Source organism: Lepidochelys kempii, chromosome 9 (genome assembly GCF_965140265.1).
Source record: "Lepidochelys kempii isolate rLepKem1 chromosome 9, rLepKem1.hap2, whole genome shotgun sequence".
Classification (NCBI taxonomy): domain Eukaryota; kingdom Metazoa; phylum Chordata; order Testudines; family Cheloniidae; genus Lepidochelys; species Lepidochelys kempii.
In genome coordinates, this window is record NC_133264.1 from 101,901,681 (window position 1) to 101,920,431 (window position 18,751).

The 18,751-nt window shown below is 53.6% G+C and overlaps 1 protein-coding gene across 13 annotated transcripts in view; it reads right to left on the minus strand.

Annotated features, from left to right (window-relative positions):
- The window catches only part of HTR2C (5-hydroxytryptamine receptor 2C), a 740,895-nt gene extending 727,365 nt beyond the window's left edge, over nt 1-13,530 (minus strand). For 7 of the 13 annotated variants that reach the window (XM_073358596.1, XM_073358587.1, XM_073358591.1 and 4 more), the window contains exons 1-2: nt 9,661-10,828; nt 6,950-7,043 (exon numbers count right to left, since the gene is read on the minus strand). The gene's annotated coding sequence lies outside the window, so the exon portion shown is untranslated. Of the gene's footprint in view, nt 1-6,949; nt 7,044-9,660; nt 10,829-13,203 lie in introns of those variants that run through there. The other 6 variants (XR_012160645.1, XR_012160644.1, XR_012160643.1 and 3 more) reach the window with 4 other exon arrangements.
- Between the last annotated feature and the right edge of the window lie 5,221 nt (nt 13,531-18,751).

An 18,751-nucleotide genomic window follows, 5' to 3' on the forward strand; every position in this document is an offset into this window, starting at 1 on the left:
TTACCAGCATCTCTCTTGCCATATGAAATCTGCTTTTAATATGCTTGTTTCATATCTCTTTATATTGAACACTTAATTGCTAATTATAAGTCAATTAGGAAATGGTGAACAATAAACACTTTTTTCAGTTCAAAATTAGTCATAAACTCTTCACACAACAAATCATCATCTAAAGGAAAACAATCCTTGTGATCTTTTAGAACTCACCAGTGAACTCGGGCATGTTCTTCCTGCAGGAAAGACTTGAGCTTGGAGCTGCTCCTTTCCAGCGTCAAGCAGAAGGCTTCACTGCAGGGCTGTTTTGCACACTGCAAATACTCTTAAGAATAAAATGGAGTCTCCCTCATACATCTGCATTATGATAGTCTTTAATTACATGATCACATTATATGTCTTCCACAGGACTGCTGCCTCATTTAGCATACAGCATGGATAACTATTTAGTAATTCCTTGTGTGCTTTTGATGGTGCTTTCATCATAGTTTCTTAATTCACCACAAACACTGAATTTATCTTCACAACACCCTGTGAGATGAGTTGTTATCCCCATTTATATGCAGGGAACTGAGGCATGGATTAAAGACACTGTTTAAAAAATGCTAACTAATTTTGGGTGTCTCCTTCAAAAGTCAAAGGGCCTGAGTTTTTATTTTTGAGTATGTAACATTTTAAATGTTCAAAGCTTGAATTCTATTGACCTCAGTTATTGCTGAGCACTCACAACTACACTGACAATCAGACCCCAGGTATCTCATGTGGGACACCCAAATAATGGGGTACACAATTAGTGATCACTCGTGCAGTTTGGTTTAAGAGACTTGCTCAGCATCACATAGAAACTCTGTGGCAGAGGCAGGAATAGAATCCAGTTTTCTAGGGCAGTATTCAACTGCCTTAACCATGAGAACTATCTTTTCTCTTCCTGTTGTCCTCAACCTCATTCACTTACGCACCTTCCAACCTCTGCAACAAATGAGGCAGGGTCCTACAGACAACAGCCTCCTTTACTACACAGCCCTGATTCATCCCCAGGGCAGGTCCAGCCTGTGTACTGAATGAGGCAGGTTCCTGTGGAAAATAGCATGTGATCGTGTAATTAAGGTCTGTAACATAATGCATAAGCACAAGGGGGCTCAATTAGAGTTGCATGTGTATCCTTAATTCTGGCATTTCCTAACTTTTGAGCGGTCGGCTGTGTGATCTTAATGTTCATTTAATATATTTTATTAACTCCTTACATTTTAAAAAAACAAAACAAATTGCCATGCAGAACTACATTGACCTTCCCCACACAGATCATCATCAAGGTGCAGGTAATCATCAAGTTTCAGATCTTTGGCATCAGAACTAACTGTGTAACTGGTAGCAATAGAAGGCTGTTATCATCTACATGAACCTGCCAGTACAGGGGAATGAGATACATGCTTTGCCAGTGGATTTCACAGCTGTTTGCTGACAGCAGAGGAATGAGGAGACTTGGGACTCCTGGGTTCAGTTCCAGGTTCTGTAGGGAAGCTACAGACCCTGTGTCCCCTAACTCCTGCCCTCTGCTGTTCTGCTCCTGCCCTTCCCTACCCACTTCTTCTTCCCTCCATCTTCTGTTCTTCTGACTCCTGTTCCTCTCCCCTCTGCATTCGAGTCAAGTCACTCCATTCCCTCCTTCCCCTCGTCATTGCCTGGGCCCAGCAGGTGGGCATCATCTCTCCTGTACTCTCAATCTCCCTGCTCTCAGTTCTGGTGCCTGGCACCATGGTGGCCCCCAGCAAGCAAAAGGAGCAATTGCAGGAAAAAGAGCCTGCTCAGCCCCTGCACTTCAGGGAAGGACCATGCACTGTGGGGATGGCACATAAGAGCTGTGAGGGCACAGAGACTGCTTATGACGGACAGAATCTTCAGAGAATTTAGCTGCCAGGCTCTGAGCAAGTCTCTACTGGGCATTTGTGAACGGAGATCTTTCAGGGTTCTAACTTGGCCAAATTTGGGTGTACTGTCACAGGGATGACAAGTCACGTCCCTGACATCAGGGAGACCTCATCCTTCACCAAAGGCTCTTACCCTGTCATGGGATAAGGGGGAAGGTCCTCTCATGGATCAGTAACTGGTTAAAAGACAGGAAACAAAGGTAGGGATAAATGGTTCATTTTTGGAATGGAGGGGTAAATAGTAGAGTCCCCTAGGGGTTTGTACTGGGACCTGTGCTGTTCAACATATTCTTCAATGATCTGGAAAAAGGAGTAAACAGTGAGATGCCAAAGTTTGCAGATGATACAAACTACTCAAAATAGTTAAGTCCAAAGCAGACTGTGAAGAGTTACAAATGGATCTTACAGAACTGGGTGACTGGACAACAAAATGGCAGATGAAATTCAATGTTGAAAACAGCGAAGTGATGATGCACATCAGAAAACAATTCCCAATTATACATATAAAATGATGGGGAGTCTAAATCAGGGGTGGGCAAACTTTTTGGCTCAAAGGCCACATCGGGGTTGCAAAACAGTATGGAGGGCCGGGTAGGGAAGGCTGTGCCTCCCCAAACAGCCTGGCCCCTGCCCCCTATCCACCCCCTCCCACTTTCTGCCCCCTGACTGTCCCCCTCAGAACCCCCAACCCATCCACCCCCCCCCGCTCCTTGTCCCCTGACCACCCCTAACTATCCCACCAGGACCCCACACCCTATCCAACCACCCTGCTCCCTGTCCCCTGACTGTCCCAACCCCTATCCACACCCCCGCCCCCTGAGACTTCCATGCCTATCCAACCCCCCCCCCCCCGCTCCCTGTCCCCAACTGCCCCCCTGGGACCTCACCTCCTATACAACCCCCAGCCTGTCACCTGACCGCCCCCCCAAACCTCTGCCCCATCCAACCGCTCCCTGTCCCCTGACTACTCCCTGGGACTTCCTGCCCCTTATCCAAACCCCCGCCCCCTTACCAGGTCGCTCAGAGCAGCAGGACAGGCTTATTTGAAATCCTGGGAGGTGGGCAGGCGCAAGCCGAGCTGCCTGCATAGCTGCAGGGGAGGGCCTGGGGGCGAGCCTCCCCAGCCGGGAGCTCAGGGGCTGGGCAGGACGGTCCCATGGGCCACAGTTTGCCCACCCCTGGTCTAAATTATCTGTTACCATTCAAGAAAGAGCTCTTGGAGTCATTGAACAGATGTTTTCAGAGAACTATCCACAATGTGCAGCAGCAGTCAAAAAAGCTAACAATGTTAGGAACCCTAAGGAAAGGGATAGCTAATAAGAGAGTAAATGTCATAATGCCACTAGATAAAATCTATGGTACACCCACACCTTGAATACTGTTTGCAATTCCAGTTATCACATCTCAAAAAGATAGATTTGAATTGGAAAAGATTCGGAGGGTGGGGGGAATATTATTAGAGGCATGGAACAGCATCCCTATATAGGAGAGATTAAAAAGACTACAGCTGGTCATCTTAGAAAAGAAACAACTAAGGGAGGATATAATAGAGGTCTATAAAATCATGACTGGTGTGGAAAAAGTGAATGAGGAAGTGTTTTCATGTTATGTGAAGGGATAAATAACTAGGGCATCACCTAATGAAATTAAGAGATAGCAGGCTTAAAACAAACATAAGAAAGTACTTCTTCACATAGTGAAAAGTCAACCTGTAGAACTTGTTGCAAAGGGATGTTGTGAAAGTCAAAAGTATAACTGGGTTCAAAAACAAATTAGAAAAGTCATGGAGGACAGGTCCATCAATGGCTATTAGCCAAGATGGTCAGGGTTGCAAACACATGCTCTGGGTGTCCCTAAGCCTCTGACTGCCAGAAGCTGGGGATGGATCATGTGATAACAGATCTGTTCTGTTTCAGAGTAGCAGCTGTGTTAGTCTGTATCCGCAAAAAGAAAAGGAGTGGCTCCTTAGACTAACAAATTTATTTGAGCATAAGCTTTCGTGAGCTACAGCTCACTTCATCAGATGCTCTTCTGATCATTCCCTCTGAAGCATCTGGCATTGGTCACTGTTGGAAAACAGGATACTGAGTTAGATGAACTCTGGTCTGACCCAGTATGGCCATTCTTATGTTAATCCCTGCAAAGTCTCTGCTCCAAAGAATGGAGGCACCAAGGCATCTCAATGAAATAATTGTCTGAATGTTAATGGATGGAAAAACATACTTCCCTTAATACTGGTCTTGGAAAAACCTGAAACATTTTAGCTGATGCTTCCCAAAACATTCACCCACAGGCCGATACCAGGCATGAAAAACTTCATCCCAAATAGTTTGGCAAATTTTATAAGCAACTGAAAACGGGTCTTATAATAATGGAAACATCAGGCACACTTAACTGTAGGCAGCTCTACCTACATCACCTATTCTAAATCTGCCAAATAAAGCACACAACCACTCCCAGCACTCTCTTCAGGAAAATCTCCCACTGACTTCAGTGCTCATAAATCCGTTTAAGGTATCTGTGTATGAAAGGTCATATATACATGTAAGATCATTATCATTAAATAGCATGAGTCCTGACTTCATGACAATAGCTGAAACTATTTTAAAACCTCTCAATCAAAACTTAACATGTTGCTGTGTATAGGTGTAAAAATGCAGATATCAGGATATACAAGATGTTTGTATCTGCAGTAATATGAGGATGACTGTCATAAACACTAATCCTTTCTCTAAATAAGTCCCTCTTGCTTTAGGGCTGAACTATTACAATAAAATTAATCAAAATAGTTTCCATTTGATAATGGAAAAACCCCACTATAAAAAACATAGTTTGCCTCAGTCATTTAAAAGTTTCAATACAGAGTGTTTAAAACTAGATATTGGTCTTTCCCAGCTTCAAATCACATCTTAAACTAATTCAGTAATGTGTGGCACATGAAAGCTTACATTAATGGATAATACTCCAAGAAAAATGCTCAATCCTATAAACAGCTATATATAATAGAAACAAGAGGCAGAATGAAATAGCAGGCTGTTACTGTTACCATAAAAATGTGTTAAATGTATGTTGTAAATTGATTGGCTTAAGATCTTGCCAAGTTGATGAAGTAGGACTTGATTTCTCAGTGCATAATATAAATCTGGGGCTCACTCCAGCATGGCTGAATATAACTCCTTGTCCCTGGCCATGGGATTTAAGCAACTCTAGCCAGCATTGTGATATCCTAGAATCATAGAATATCAGGGTTGGAAGGGACCCCAGAAGGTCATCTAGTCCAACTCCCTGCTCGAAGCAGGACCAATTCCCAGTTAAATCATCCCAGCCAGGGCTTTGTCAAGCCTGACCTTAAAAACCTCTAAGGAAGGAGATTCTACCACCTCCCTAGGTAACGCATTCCAGTGTTTCACCACCCTCTTAGTGAAAAAGTTTTTCCTAATATCCAACCTAAACCTCCCCCGCTGCAACTTGAGACCATTACTCCTCGTTCTGTCATCTGCTACCATTGAGAACAGTCTAGAGCCATCCTCTTTGGAACCCCCTTTCAGGTAGTTGAAAGCAGCTATCAAATCCCCCCTCATTCTTCTCTTCTGCAGGCTAAACAATCCCAGCTCCCTCAGCCTCTCCTCATAACTCATGTGTTCCAGTCCCCTAATCATTTTTGTTGCCCTTCGCTGGACTCTCTCCAATTTATCCACATCCTTCTTGAAGTGTGGGGCCCAAAACTGGACACAGTACTCCAGATGAGGCCTCACCAATGTCGAATAGAGGGGAACGATCACGTCCCTCGATCTGCTCGCTATGCCCCTACTTATACATCCCAAAATGCCATTGGCCTTCTTGGCAACAAGGGCACACTGCTGACTCATATCCAGCTTCTCGTCCACTGTCACCCCTAGGTCCTTTTCCGCAGAACTGCTGCCTAGCCATTCGGTCCCTAGTCTGTAGCTGTGCATTGGGTTCTTCCGTCCTAAGTGCAGGACCCTGCACTTATCCTTATTGAACCTCATCAGATTTCTTTTGGCCCAATCCTCCAATTTGTCTAGGTCCTTCTGTATCCTATCCCTCCCCTCCAGCGTATCTACCACTCCTCCCAGTTTAGTATCATCCGCAAATTTGCTGAGAGTGCAATCCACACCATCCTCCAGATCATTTATGAAGATATTGAACAAAACCGGCCCCAGGACCGACCCTTGGGGCACTCCACTTGATACCGGCTGCCAACTAGACATGGAGCCATTGATCACTACCCGTTGAGCCCGACAATCTAGCCAGCTTTCTACCCACCTTATAGTGCATTCATCCAGCCCATACTTCCTTAACTTGCTGACAAGAATACTGTGGGAGACCGTGTCAAAAGCTTTGCTAAAGTCAAGAAACAATACATCCACTGCTTTCCCTTCATCCACAGAACCAGTAATCTCATCATAAAAGGCGATTAGATTAGTCAGGCATGACCTTCCCTTGGTGAATCCATGCTGGCTGTTCCTGATCACTTTCCTCTCATGCAAGTGCTTCAGGATATACCAATATAAACCTCCATACCCACTCAGAACAAATCCCAGTGTGTCTTTTCTCTACTCCCATTAAAGTAACATATTGTGTATAGACAGAACTCCAGTTTCAGAACAAACAGCCACAGGAACAAGCAAAGACACTGTGTCAAACCTTGCATATCTTTCTTTGCTAGCAATCCCCCTGGATTTCACTGGCAAATGAGAGCAGAATGTGTCTAACATGTACAAATCAGTCCCATGTACAGAATGGAGGGACCTGAAATTCGTTAGGTGATATTCATGCTGAAACAAATAGTTTAAATGGAATTAACATACAACTGTATAAGGACAGAACCCTACAGATGCTCTCTGCTGCATGCCATTCCAAAAGCAGCAACACGTTGTTATTGACTCCTAGTGCCTGAGGATCAGCTAGGCAAGTGCTTAAAATAAGGGCAAAAGCAAACTAAATAGCATGTGTGCTATACTGTCATTGACCTTCTTACATTAGAGATGGATTTGAATAATTACCCTGAAAGCCAGCAAAATGCACACAGTGTGGGGCTGCCTGAGTAGGGCTGGATTTCAGTGATGTCCAGCTGTGAGTCTCAAGACTAAGAATCTCCTTTTAAGAAAAGAACAGATAGTTAAAGAACATACTTCAAAAGGAAGTGTTGTAACCACTTAAAGACCTTTACACATGAACACTGGTTGCACAGATATTCTGGTAGGCCATCATACATCCTTTCCAGTCAACAACCTCTGAACTGCATGCAGAATATCTCCAACTCTTGAGTTGGGGAGCATAAAAATAAGTATAACCAATTAAAACTACAGGCCAAACTCTGGCCTGCTGTAAGCATCCCGTCCCGTCCATGTCTCTCCTCCATCACCCTCCCCCCCACACACACACACACGCAGCCGATGCCAAAATATCACTCTTTATGTACTCTGAATTTAAAACCCTCTACAGAGCCCTGTTCCAGACCTGAATTCATGACCAACATAAGGGAACAAGAAGCCCTGAAGGTCAGATCCACAAATAACTATAAAATCCTTAAACCTGTAGTTTGCCCCACCTCAGAGAGCTTATAGTCAATCTCTTTGGTATATATCTGGATGGTACCCTACATAATGGGGGCTAGGGCCACTAAGCACTGCTGTGACCCAAATCATGGGATCATGTAGTTAGACTGAATCATAATGCAAGTGCACAGGGAGCCTTCATTATGGTATTTCCTAAATTTTGTGTTTGACTTTGCAGCCTTAGTAATGTGTGGAAAGCAATGACTAAAGGGGAATATGATAGAAATCTATAAAATCATGACTGGTGTGGAGAAAGTAAATAAGGAAGTGTTGTTTACTCCCTCTCACAAGAACTAGGGGTCACCAAATGAAATTAATAGGCAGCACGTTTAAAACAAAAGGAAGCATTTCTTTCACATAATGCACAGTCAACCTGTGGAACTCCCTGCCAGAGGATGTTGTGAAGGCCAAGACTATAACAGGGTTCAAAAAAGAACTAGATAAATTCATGGAGGATAGGTCCATCAATGGCTATTAGCCAGGGTGGACAGGGATGGTGTCCCTAGCCTCTGTTTGCCAGAAGCTGGGAATGGGCAACATGGGATGGATCACTTGATTACCTGTTCTGTTCATTCCCTCTGGGGCACCTGGCATTGACCACTGTCGAAAGACAGAATACTGGGCTAGATGGATCTTTGGTCTGACCCAGTATGGCCATTCTTATGTGTAATATCCTAGGCTTTAAACAGAGTTCATTCAGTTTGTTTTTTTGATTCAATCATATGGACACTGACATGGCTCATTAGTAAGGGTTGCAATCTTTAGATCTACTTGAACTAATGGAGTAACTGATAGCAGTAGCAGGCTCTCCTCCTCAGTGGACCAGCACTAGAGGGAGATGAAACATTTTGTGAATGGGGTTCACAGATGTTTTCTCTCAGCAGAGGAATGGTGAGACTCAAACCTTGGCCTCCATTCCCAGCTCTTCAGTGGACTGTGCTCTATGGGGCAAAACTCTTCTGCCCATTCCCTCCACCCAAAAGTGTGACCTCTCTGCCCTGCTCTCTCTAACATGTCCCTGTCCTATCTCTTCTCCACCCTGGCTCCTCATCTAACCCCTCTCCTCACCTAGACAATCCCAGTCTCCACTAAACAGGTTTCTCATCCCAGTCTCCCTGCTCAGTTTGCACCACTGCCCCCAGCTCCTTGTCCCAATCTCTGCGCAGCCAGTCCCAGTTTCCCCAGGCTTTTCATCAGATCTTCCCCCTGTCCAACTGGGTCTCAGTCCCAGTTTCCTTCCCTGCCAGTCAGTCTTCCACCCAGTCTCCCCACACTTCCCCTTCCAAGCTTTGTCCACCCAGTCCCACCCCCATCCCAACTCCCAGTCTTTCTGTCCCTACCTTCCCACCAGCCACCAGTCCAGTGTCTTCCCCCCACCAGCTATTTGTCCTAATCTATTTCCTATTCCCCCTGCAAACCAGCTTCCCCCCCTCCATTTGAATCAAGCAGCTGCCTCCTCCATGCCACCTGGGCCCAGCAGGGGGGCATTTAGTGCTTAGGAGAGAAGCTCTCTCTGCTCTCAGTTCAGGCCTCCAGACCCCAGCACAACCTGCAGCAGTTCAGAGCTGCAATTACAGGGAAAGTCCTACTAAGCCCCAGGCTGGAGTATGCCCAGTGCAGGCAAAATCTTTAGGCACTTAACTGGCAAACTTTAAAGTCTCTAATGAGTATGTGTGAACTGCAACTGGGGGCACATCTATACTGGCAGAGTTACAGCACAGACAGTTACAGTGCCGCTCAGAGAGTGCTGAAGGAAAACCACTGTTGTGTGTTCACACTGTCAGCTGCCTGCGCAATAGCATGTTTGCACTTGCAGTGGTATTTGGAGCAGTGCACTCTGGGCAGCTACCCCACAGAGCATCTCTTTCTCTTCTGCCGCTAACTTGTGGGAAGCCAGAGGGGGTCGCGGGGCATCCTGGGTCCTGTCCCATTGACCTAGGATGCATTGCTTTGCATCCCAGCAATCCCTGTGCGTCTGTCCGCATTTAGCACCATCTTTCAACGGTTTGTGTACTGTGCACCCTGTCTCTTCGGGCTGCAGGAATGGATCCCGAACTGTTGACCAGGATGCTGTTCTCTCTGACCAACATGTCCCGAGTGGCAGTGCAGTTATTCCTTAAACTACAAAGGCAGGAGGAGTGCGACATTGATCTCACCACACATAGTAGCTACAACACGAGCTTGCTTGTGGCATTCACGGAGGTGCTGACCACAGTGGAACGCTCCTTTTGGGCTCAGGAAACAAGCACTGAGTGGTGGGATCACATCATGATGCATGTCTTGGATGAGGAGCAGTGACTGCAGAACTTTCGGATGAGGAAAGCCACATTCATGGCACTGTGTGATGAGCTCACCCCAGCCTTGCAGCGAAAGGACATAAGAATGAGGGCTGCCCTGCCGTTGGAGAAGCGTGTGGCGATTGCACTATGGAAGCTGGCTACTCCAGACTGCTACTGATTGGTTGCTAATCAGTTCGGCGTGGGCAAGTCTACCATTGGACTCGTGCTGAAGGAAGCGTCCAGGGCCATTAATTGCATCCTGCTCTGAAATACTTTGCACAAATGGGCTTCCCTAAGTACGGAGGGGTGATAGATGGCATGCAGAGTCCAATTCTGGCACCAGCCCACCTAGGCACTGAGTACATTAAGCGGAAGGAGTATTTCTCTATGGTTCTCCAGGAGCTTGTGGATCACCATGGGCATTTCACAGATATGAATGCAGGCTGGTCTGGAAAGGTGCATGACGCACGCATCTTTCAGAACACTGGCCTGTTCCAGAAGCTGCAAACAGGGACTTTCTTCCCAGACCAGAAGATCACCGTAGGGGAAGTCGAAATGCCCACTGTGAGCCTGGGAGACTGCCTACCCGTCCATGCCACGGCTTACGAGGCCAGGCCCAGGCACCTTGACCGCAGCCAGGAGCAGTTCCACAGCAGGCTGAGCTGGCGCAGAATGACTATGGCGTGTGCTTTCGGCCGTTTAAAAGCCCGCTGGCGCTGCCTGTAGGGGAGGCTGGACCTGGCCGATGACCTAGTCCCGGGCTTATAGCCGGGCGCTGGCGCGCCACGGGACGTGTGGCGGGAGGGCGAAAGCTTGGCCCAGGGCTGGCGCCGAGGCCAGGGCTCTGAGCGGGGCCCCAGGGCTCTGAGCGGGGCCCCGGGGATCAGCCACGCCTTGAGGCGGCAGTTTGACGCTTCAGGCTGGAGCCCCGGCCGCCCTGCGGGCTGCTCAGGCCCCGGTGGGCCAGGGCCGGCCCCGCCGCCCACGAGCCGGGGCCGGGGCACAGACCGGGCGCCCCGCCAAGGCCCCGCTCGGGGCTCCCCCGGCTCCCCCTTCGCCGGGGAGGCCCCAGCCCGCTCCTGCCGCCGCCGCAGCTCTGCGCCCGGCCCCGGCCCCGGCCCCGCCCCGGGGGGGCCTGCTCGGCTCTCCCCGGCCCGGCCCGGCCCGGCCCGCAGCACGGCGGGGGCCGCGACCTGTCCCTGGCGGGGCCCGTCCGCCGCCCCCCCGCCGGAGCCGCTTCCCGCGCGGCAGGAGCGGGCGGGGCCCTGGCCGGGGGCGGGGCCGGGGCGCGCGGCAGGAGCGGGCGGGGCCGGGGCCGGGGGCGGGGAGCGGGCGGGGCCCTGGCCGGGGGCGGGGCCCTGGCCGGGGGCGGGGCCGGGGCCGGGGAGCGCGGCAGGAGCGGGCGGGGCCCTGGCCGGGGGCGGGGCCGGGGAGCGCGGCAGGAGCGGGCGGGGCCCTGGCCGGGGGCGGGGCCGGGGCCGGGGAGCGCGGCAGGAGCGGGCGGGGCCCTGGCCGGGGGCGGGGCCGGGGCCGGGGAGCGCGGCAGGAGCGGGCGGGGCCCTGGCCGGGGGCGGGGGCCGGGGAGCGCGGCAGGAGCGGGCGGGGCCCTGGCCGGGGGCGGGGGCCGGGGCCGGGGAGCGCGGCAGGAGCGGGCGGGGGCCCTGGCCGGGGGCGGGGCCGGGGCCGGGGAGCGCGGCAGGAGCGGGCGGGGGCCCTGGCCGGGGGCGGGGCCGGAGCCGGGGAGCGCGGCAGGAGCGGGCGGGGCCCTGGCCGGGGGGCGGGGCCGGGGGAGCGCGGCAGGAGCGGGCGGGGCCCTGGCCGGGGGCGGGGCCGGGGCCGGGGGCGGGGCCGGGGAGCGCGGCAGGAGCGGGCGGGGCCCTGGCCGGGGGCGGGGCCCTGGCCGGGGGCGGGGCCGGGGCCGGGGAGCGCGGCAGGAGCGGGCGGGGCCCTGGCCGGGGGCGGGGCCGGGGCCGGGGAGCGCGGCAGGAGCGGGCGGGGCCCTGGCCGGGGGCGGGGCCGGGGCCGGGGAGCGCGGCAGGAGCGGGCGGGGCCCTGGCCGGGGGCGGGGGCGGGGCCGGGGAGCGCGGCAGGAGCGGGCGGGGCCCTGGCCGGGGGCGGGGCCGGGGCCGGGGAGCGCGGCAGGAGCGGGCGGGGCCCTGGCCGGGGGCGGGGCCGGGGCCGGGGAGCGCGGCAGGAGCGGGCGGGGCCCTGGCCGGGGGCGGGGCCGGAGCCGGGGAGCGCGGCAGGAGCGGGCGGGGCCCCTGGCCGGGGGCGGGGCCGGGGAGCGCGGCAGGAGCGGGCGGGGCCCTGGCCGGGGGCGGGGCCGGGGCCGGGGGCGGGGGCCGGGGCCGGGGAGCGCGGCAGGAGCGGGCGGGGCCCTGGCCGGGGGCGGGGCCCTGGCCGGGGGCGGGGCCGGGGCCGGGGAGCGCGGCAGGAGCGGGCGGGGCCCTGGCCGGGGGCGGGGCCGGGGAGCGCGGCAGGAGCGGGCGGGGCCCTGGCCGGGGGCGGGGCCGGGGCCGGGGAGCGCGGCAGGAGCGGGCGGGGCCCTGGCCGGGGGCGGGGCCGGGGCCGGGGAGCGCGGCAGGAGCGGGCGGGGCCCTGGCCGGGGGCGGGGGCGGGGCCGGGGAGCGCGGCAGGAGCGGGCGGGGCCCTGGCCGGGGGGCGGGGCCGGGGCGCGCGGCAGGAGCGGGCGGGGCCCTGGCCGGGGGCGGGGCCGGGGAGCGCGGCAGGAGCGGGCGGGGGCCCTGGCCGGGGGCGGGGCCGGGGCCGGGGCCGGGGCGCGCGGCAGGAGCGGGCGGGGCCCTGGCCGGGGGGCCGGGGCCGGGGGCGGGGCGCGCGGCAGGAGGGGGCGGGGCCGGGGCCGGGGAGCGCGGCGGGGGCGGGGCCGGGGCCGGGGCCGGGGAGCGCGGCAGGAGCGGGCGGGGCCCTGGCCGGGGGCGGGGCCGGGGCCGGGGCCGGGGCGCGCGGCAGGAGCGGGCGGGGCCCTGGCCGGGGGCGGGGCCGGGGCCGGGGAGCGCGGCAGGAGGGGGCGGGGCCGGGGCCGGGGAGCGCGGCGGGGGCGGGGCCGGGGCCGGGGCCGGGGAGCGCGGCAGGAGCGGGCGGGGCCCTGGCTGGGGGCGGGGCCGGGGCCGGGGAGCGCGGCAGGAGCGGGCGGGGCCCTGGCCGGGGGCGGGGGCGGGGCCCTGGCTGGGGGCGGGGCCGGGGAGCGCGGCAGGAGCGGGGGCGGGGCCCTGGCCGGGGGCGGGGCGCGCGGCAGGAGGGGGCGGGGCCCTGGCTGGGGGCGGGGCAGGCAGCTCGGGCCTGGCGGCTCCGCTCACGCGCCGGCGGGAAGCCCGGCGCCCGGTGTGTCGCGTGTGAAGGCCGCCGGCCGTTGCGCATCGTGACTGTCGCGCTCGTGGCTCGGCGAGGTTTTGCTCTCACCAGCTCCCAGTTCCGCCGCCGTCCCCACTTTGCCCTTATGCGAGATGGCCGCCGCCTCCCTCTGAGGACCAGGGGACCGAGGCTATAGGCTGCCCTCAGTCAAGATGGCGGCCAGCCCCAGGCGGCTCTGCGTGTGGCCGTGAGGCTGCCCCTAGTGAAAATGGCCTCCCAGGGGGCCGAGGCCAGGCTGGCCCCGGGGAAGATGGCGGCCGCCTGCGCTCCCGGGAAGGAGAAGGGGGCCGTGAGGAGGCGCCTGAGCCGCTAGAACAGCCTTCCCCGGGGTGACTGAACCCCAGGCCTTTCCCCCAGCCGCCTGAACCGCCCGGGTTTTATGGCCAGGCAGTTGCTTTGGCAGCCCTAAGAGGGGCCCTCATGCAATGAACCATAGAGCAAAAGGGGCGTGGGCAGAGTAGCCGCAGTGCAGGCCCTATGGCAGGAAAGAGCCATAGAGCTGGAGGGGGCTGGGAGTGCGCCCTCTCGTGGCTGGAGTGCGTCACTGCCGCTCAGCCGGTTGCAGGCTGAGCAAGTGCAGACGGACTGAGTCTGATCCGGTGATGCTGCTCCCATGGGCGCTAGGGACCCAGCTCTGTGAGCCCTGGTCTCCAGGTGCACGGGGGCATGGGGCTGAGCCTGCGCCCGGGCAGACAGGGACAGTGGGATTGGCAATGGAGGGAGGAGAGAGCCTGGGGGCTGCTGGATACGCAGCGTGAAACCCCAGTGTGTGTAAATGGTGACTTCCTCTCATTAGGCAAACGAAGCCATGTCTAATCATCTCATTATGCAAATGAATTCATGCCCTAATTTGCAGACTGGTGGACCCTCAGCCTTAACAAATGTGAGCAGTGACAAGTGGCTGTGGGGCAGAGAGGGAACGGGAGGGGTAAGAAACTGAGGGGGAATATGGTAGGGCAGGGAGCTGTTGGGGAGCATGATGACGTGAGGGGCAGGGACAGGATAGCGAAGAAGGAGGGGGATAGAGAGTGCCAGGCTGAAAGAACTGTTGGGAAACCAGTGCTGGGAGGCTGCCCGGCCCAGCAGGGAGGCTGCCCTTCTAATCAGTCAATTCCAGGTTGAATTCCTGAACCAGAGATGGTAAAACATGTAGGAACCCTGATACAGATAGACTGGATCAGACCCAGGCCCCATCTAGTCCAGTGTCCTGTCTCTGAACAGTGACTAGCACCAAATGCTTCAGAGGAAGATGCAAGAAACCGCATAGTAGCAGTTATGGGTTAATCTGCCCTTCATACTAGGTTTCATCCTGGTCTAACAGTTAGATTGGTTTAGGCCCTAAAGCAGGAGGTTTAGTATCCCTTCTAAAGTGTAGTTGTCATTCATTATAACTCTGGACAGTCATTAGATACATATAAATGATCACTTGCTTTTTTTAATCTTGTTAAATTCTTGGCCTTGACTACTTCCTGTGGCAGTGAGTTCCACTGACTAATTAGAGGTTGTTTGAAAAAATATTTCTTGTTACCAATTTTGAATTTGCCCCTTTTTAACTTCATTGACTGGCCCTCAGTTCTTACGTTGCAATGCAGGGAGGGCAGAAGTTGGACTGGAGCCTTTGCCCTCAAGGCTCAAGCAAGAATGAAACCAAAACCACCAGACTATTCATTTTTATCACATGATTTTTTTTCAGGGTCTGACTCTTAATTTTTGAGCCCTTTGCTTGGCAGCATGGCAGGAATGACTCACTGCAATAGAACCAAGTTAACAGCAGAGGGTATTGGCTTGTATAAAGCACTGGCTGTAATCTGCTGACTGCTGTGGAGGAACACAGTATTCCTGTAAAAAGAACAGGAGGACTTGTGGCACCTTAGAGATGAACAAATTTATTTGAGCACAAGCTTTCGTGAGCTACAGCTCACTTCATCGGATGCATGCAGTGGAAAATACAGTGGGGAGATTGATATACACAGAGAACATGAAACAATGGGTGTTACCATACACACTGTAAGGAGAGGTTTCAGAGTAACAGCCGTGTTAGTCTGTATTCGCAAAAAGAAAAGGAGTACTTGTGGCACCTTAGAGACTAACCAATTTATTAGAGCATAAGCTCACGAAAGCTTATGCTCTAATAAGTTGGTTAGTCTCTAAGGTGCCACAAGTACTCCTTTTCTTTTTACTGTAAGGAGAGTGATCAGGTAAGGTGAGCTATTACCAGCAGAAGAGTTTTAAAAAAAAAAAAAAAAAAAAAGAAACCTTTTATAGAGATAATCAAGGTGGGCCATTTCCAGCAGTTGACAAGACTGTCTGAGGAACAGCGGGGGGGAGGAATAGTTTTACTTTGTGTAATGACACATCCACTCCCAGTCTTTATTCAAGCCTTAGTTAATTGTATCCAGTTTGCAAATTAATTCCAATTCAGCAGTCTCTCATTGGAGTCTGTTTTTGAAGTTTTTTTGTTGAAGAAATGCCACTTTTAGGTCTGTAACTGAGTGACCAAAGAAACTGAAGTGTTCTCCGACTGGTTTTTGAATGTTATAATTCTTGACGTCTGATTTGTGTCCATTTATTCTTTTATGTAGAGACTGTCCAGTTTGGCCAGTGTACATGGCAGAGGGGTATTGCTGGCACATGATGGCATATATCACATTGGTAGATGTGCAGGTGAACGAGCCTCTGATAGTGTGACTGATGTGATTAGGCCCTATGATGGTGGCCCCTAAATAGATATGTGGACACAGTTGGCAACGGGCTTTGTTGCAAGGATAGGTTCCTGGGTTAGTGGTTCTGTTGTGTGGTTGCTGGTGAGTATTTGCTTCAGGTTGGGGGACTGGCTGTAAGCAAGGACTGGCCTGTCTCCCAAGATCTGTGAGAGTGATGGGTCATCCTTCAGGATAGGTTGTAGATCCTTAATGATGCACTGAAGAGGTTTTAGTTGGGGGCTGAAGGTGATGGCTAGTGGCGTTCTGTTATTTTCTTTGTTGGGCTTGTCCTATAGTAGGTAACTTCTGGGAACTCTTCTGGCTCTGTCAATCTGTTTCTTCACGTCAGCAGGTGGGTATTATAGTTGTAAGAATGCTTGATAGAGATCTTGTAGGTGTTTGTCTCTGTCTGAGGGGTTGGAGCAAATGCGGTTGTATGGTAGAGCTTGGCTGTAGACAATGGATCGTGTGGTGTGGTCTGGATGAAAGCTGGAGGCATGTAGGTAAGCATCACGGTCAGTAGGTTTCCGGTATAGGGTGGTTTTTACGTGACCATCGCTTATTAGCACCGTAGTGTCCAGGAAGTGGATCTCGTGTGTGGACTGGTCCAGGCTGAGGTTGATGGTGGGATGGAAGTTGTTGAAATCATGGTGGAATTCCTCAAGGGCTTCTTTTCCATGGGTCCAGATGATGAAGATGTCATCAATGTAGCGCAAGTAGAATAGGGGCATTAGGGGACGAGAGCTGAGGAAGCGTTATTCTAAGTCAGCCATAAAAATGTTGGCATACTGTGGGGCAATGTGGGTACCCATAGCAGTATACATTGTCCCCTGAAGGTATACGTTGTCCCCAAGTGTGAAATAGTTGTGAGGACAAAGTCACAAAGTTTAGCCACCAGGTTTGCCGTCACATTATCAGGAGTCCTGTTCCTGATGGCTTGTAGTCCATCTTTGTGTGGAATGTTGGTGTAGAGGGCTTCTACATCCATAGTGGCTAGGATGGTGTTTTCAGGAAGATCACCGATGGATTGTAGTTTCTCAGGAAGACAGCGGTGTCTCCTATAGATGCTCTCTCCTGCCTTCCAGGCAGGCCAGGCCAGAACGCTTTCTCACCTGCATAAGAGCTCACCAGTTTAATGAACACTATTCCAGTTGAAGAGCCAAAGCTACGCTCCTGGTTATGTCAACAAAGGCTCAGACCAGCAAATCCAGTAGAATCAAACGGAAACAGACTGTGTGCAAACAGTCCACGGCCAGGCTGGTCTGCATGTAACACTTGTGCCAGCTTAGCTATGTCAGGCCGGGGTGTGACCAACCACCCCCACAGTGATACCGCTGTGCCGACAGAGGTCTCCTCTTGGTGTAGCTAATGCAGTCCAGGGAGGCTGGGTGTTCCTACCCAGGCAGAGCCCTTTCTGTGGGTGTACTCTGTCTCTCCACCGGGGGTTTAAGCTGGCACAGGCTCTGTAACGCAGACCTAGCCTAAGAAACCTGGACATTCCTCTAGAGAAGGCAAAATCCCCTTCCCTGTACACAAAGGACATGTGCAGATCCCATATCCTGTGGTCCCAAAGGAACTGCTGGGAAACAGGTTTCTCTTGGGGTCAGAAGACAAAGGAAGGTCTCCAAACGGGTGACAACGAAACCGCCAGCACGCAGGCCATGGCTACGCTACAGCAGCACAACGGCAGCTATGGTGCCGTAGCACCACGCGGTAGACGTTTCCTGCTGCACGGGAAGGGGCTTTTCCTTCGGCCCAGGTAACCCAACCCCCGCAAGCAGTGGCCGGGAGGTTTGGGAGAATTCTGCTATCGACCTAGCCACGTCCACACCAGGGCTTAGGCTGGTTTAACCATGGCACTCAGGTGTGAATTTTTCACACCCATGAGCAGTGTAGCTAGCTCAATCTAAATGGTAAGTGTAGGCCAGTCAGGGTGGGTGGGGGGTAATTTGGTTGTGATTGAATCCATGCTCAAGCAGTCGGTACCTTTGTTCCCCAAACTCCTGAGGGCAGCCCCAGTTAGAATGAACCCTGCAATTCCATCCCAGGTTGGAGCAGAGTAACCAGAACTCCTGGGGGGAGCTGGCTCGGGGGCCTCGTCAGCCACTGCACTGGCTCCTATGTGGAAGACAAGAAATCTAGGCCCCAAAGTGAGACATAATACACATGCATACACAGGCTTATGCTATGTGTCTGACCAGTTTTCAAGCCCTTTTCTTAAGAAACCGGTCTCCAGGAGCAGGAATCACTTTCCTTCAGCCCACGTGCACTGAAGATGACAGGGACAGGGGCACAATTTGTAAGGAAACTAAAATAAAATTAAGCTATTCTCTGTGCAGCCAGTTCTCTTGCCTGATGCAACCCAGCTCTGGCCTGTCGTTCTCTGGTCTCTGGGTCCTTCTGGTGTCTGGCCCCAAAGACACCAAATGGCAGCTGACAATAAATAACATTGGGACCAAAGCTGACCTTGGCGTCCCACACAGTAAAATAGGGACCAGGAACCAGTGACTAATCTCCATGGTGCTCGGGGGGCTGCAGCAGCTGCCAAGCACTTGGAGGATGAGAAATTAGAGATAAGACTGTTCTTGAGAGCCTCAAAGGCCATGTCCCCACTAGGGAGCTTGTAGGAGTGCGCTGTTACAAGCTCTCTAACGGAGCCGCTCTAAGCCAGCAGGAGACAGCAGTAGAGGTTGGTGGGAGAAGCAGAGCCATGTCCACACTGGCGCCTAGGTCAGTGTAATGGACGGTGCTCAGGGTGTGGTTTATTCACATCCCTAAGCGACATAAGTGGTGGTGTAGACATGGCCTAACTGAGTGCATTGCCTGCTGCCTTTGGCAACGGGGACAGGCTGCTTCCCTGGGCTGCTACTGCCGGTAGCCCTACAGCTTACCTG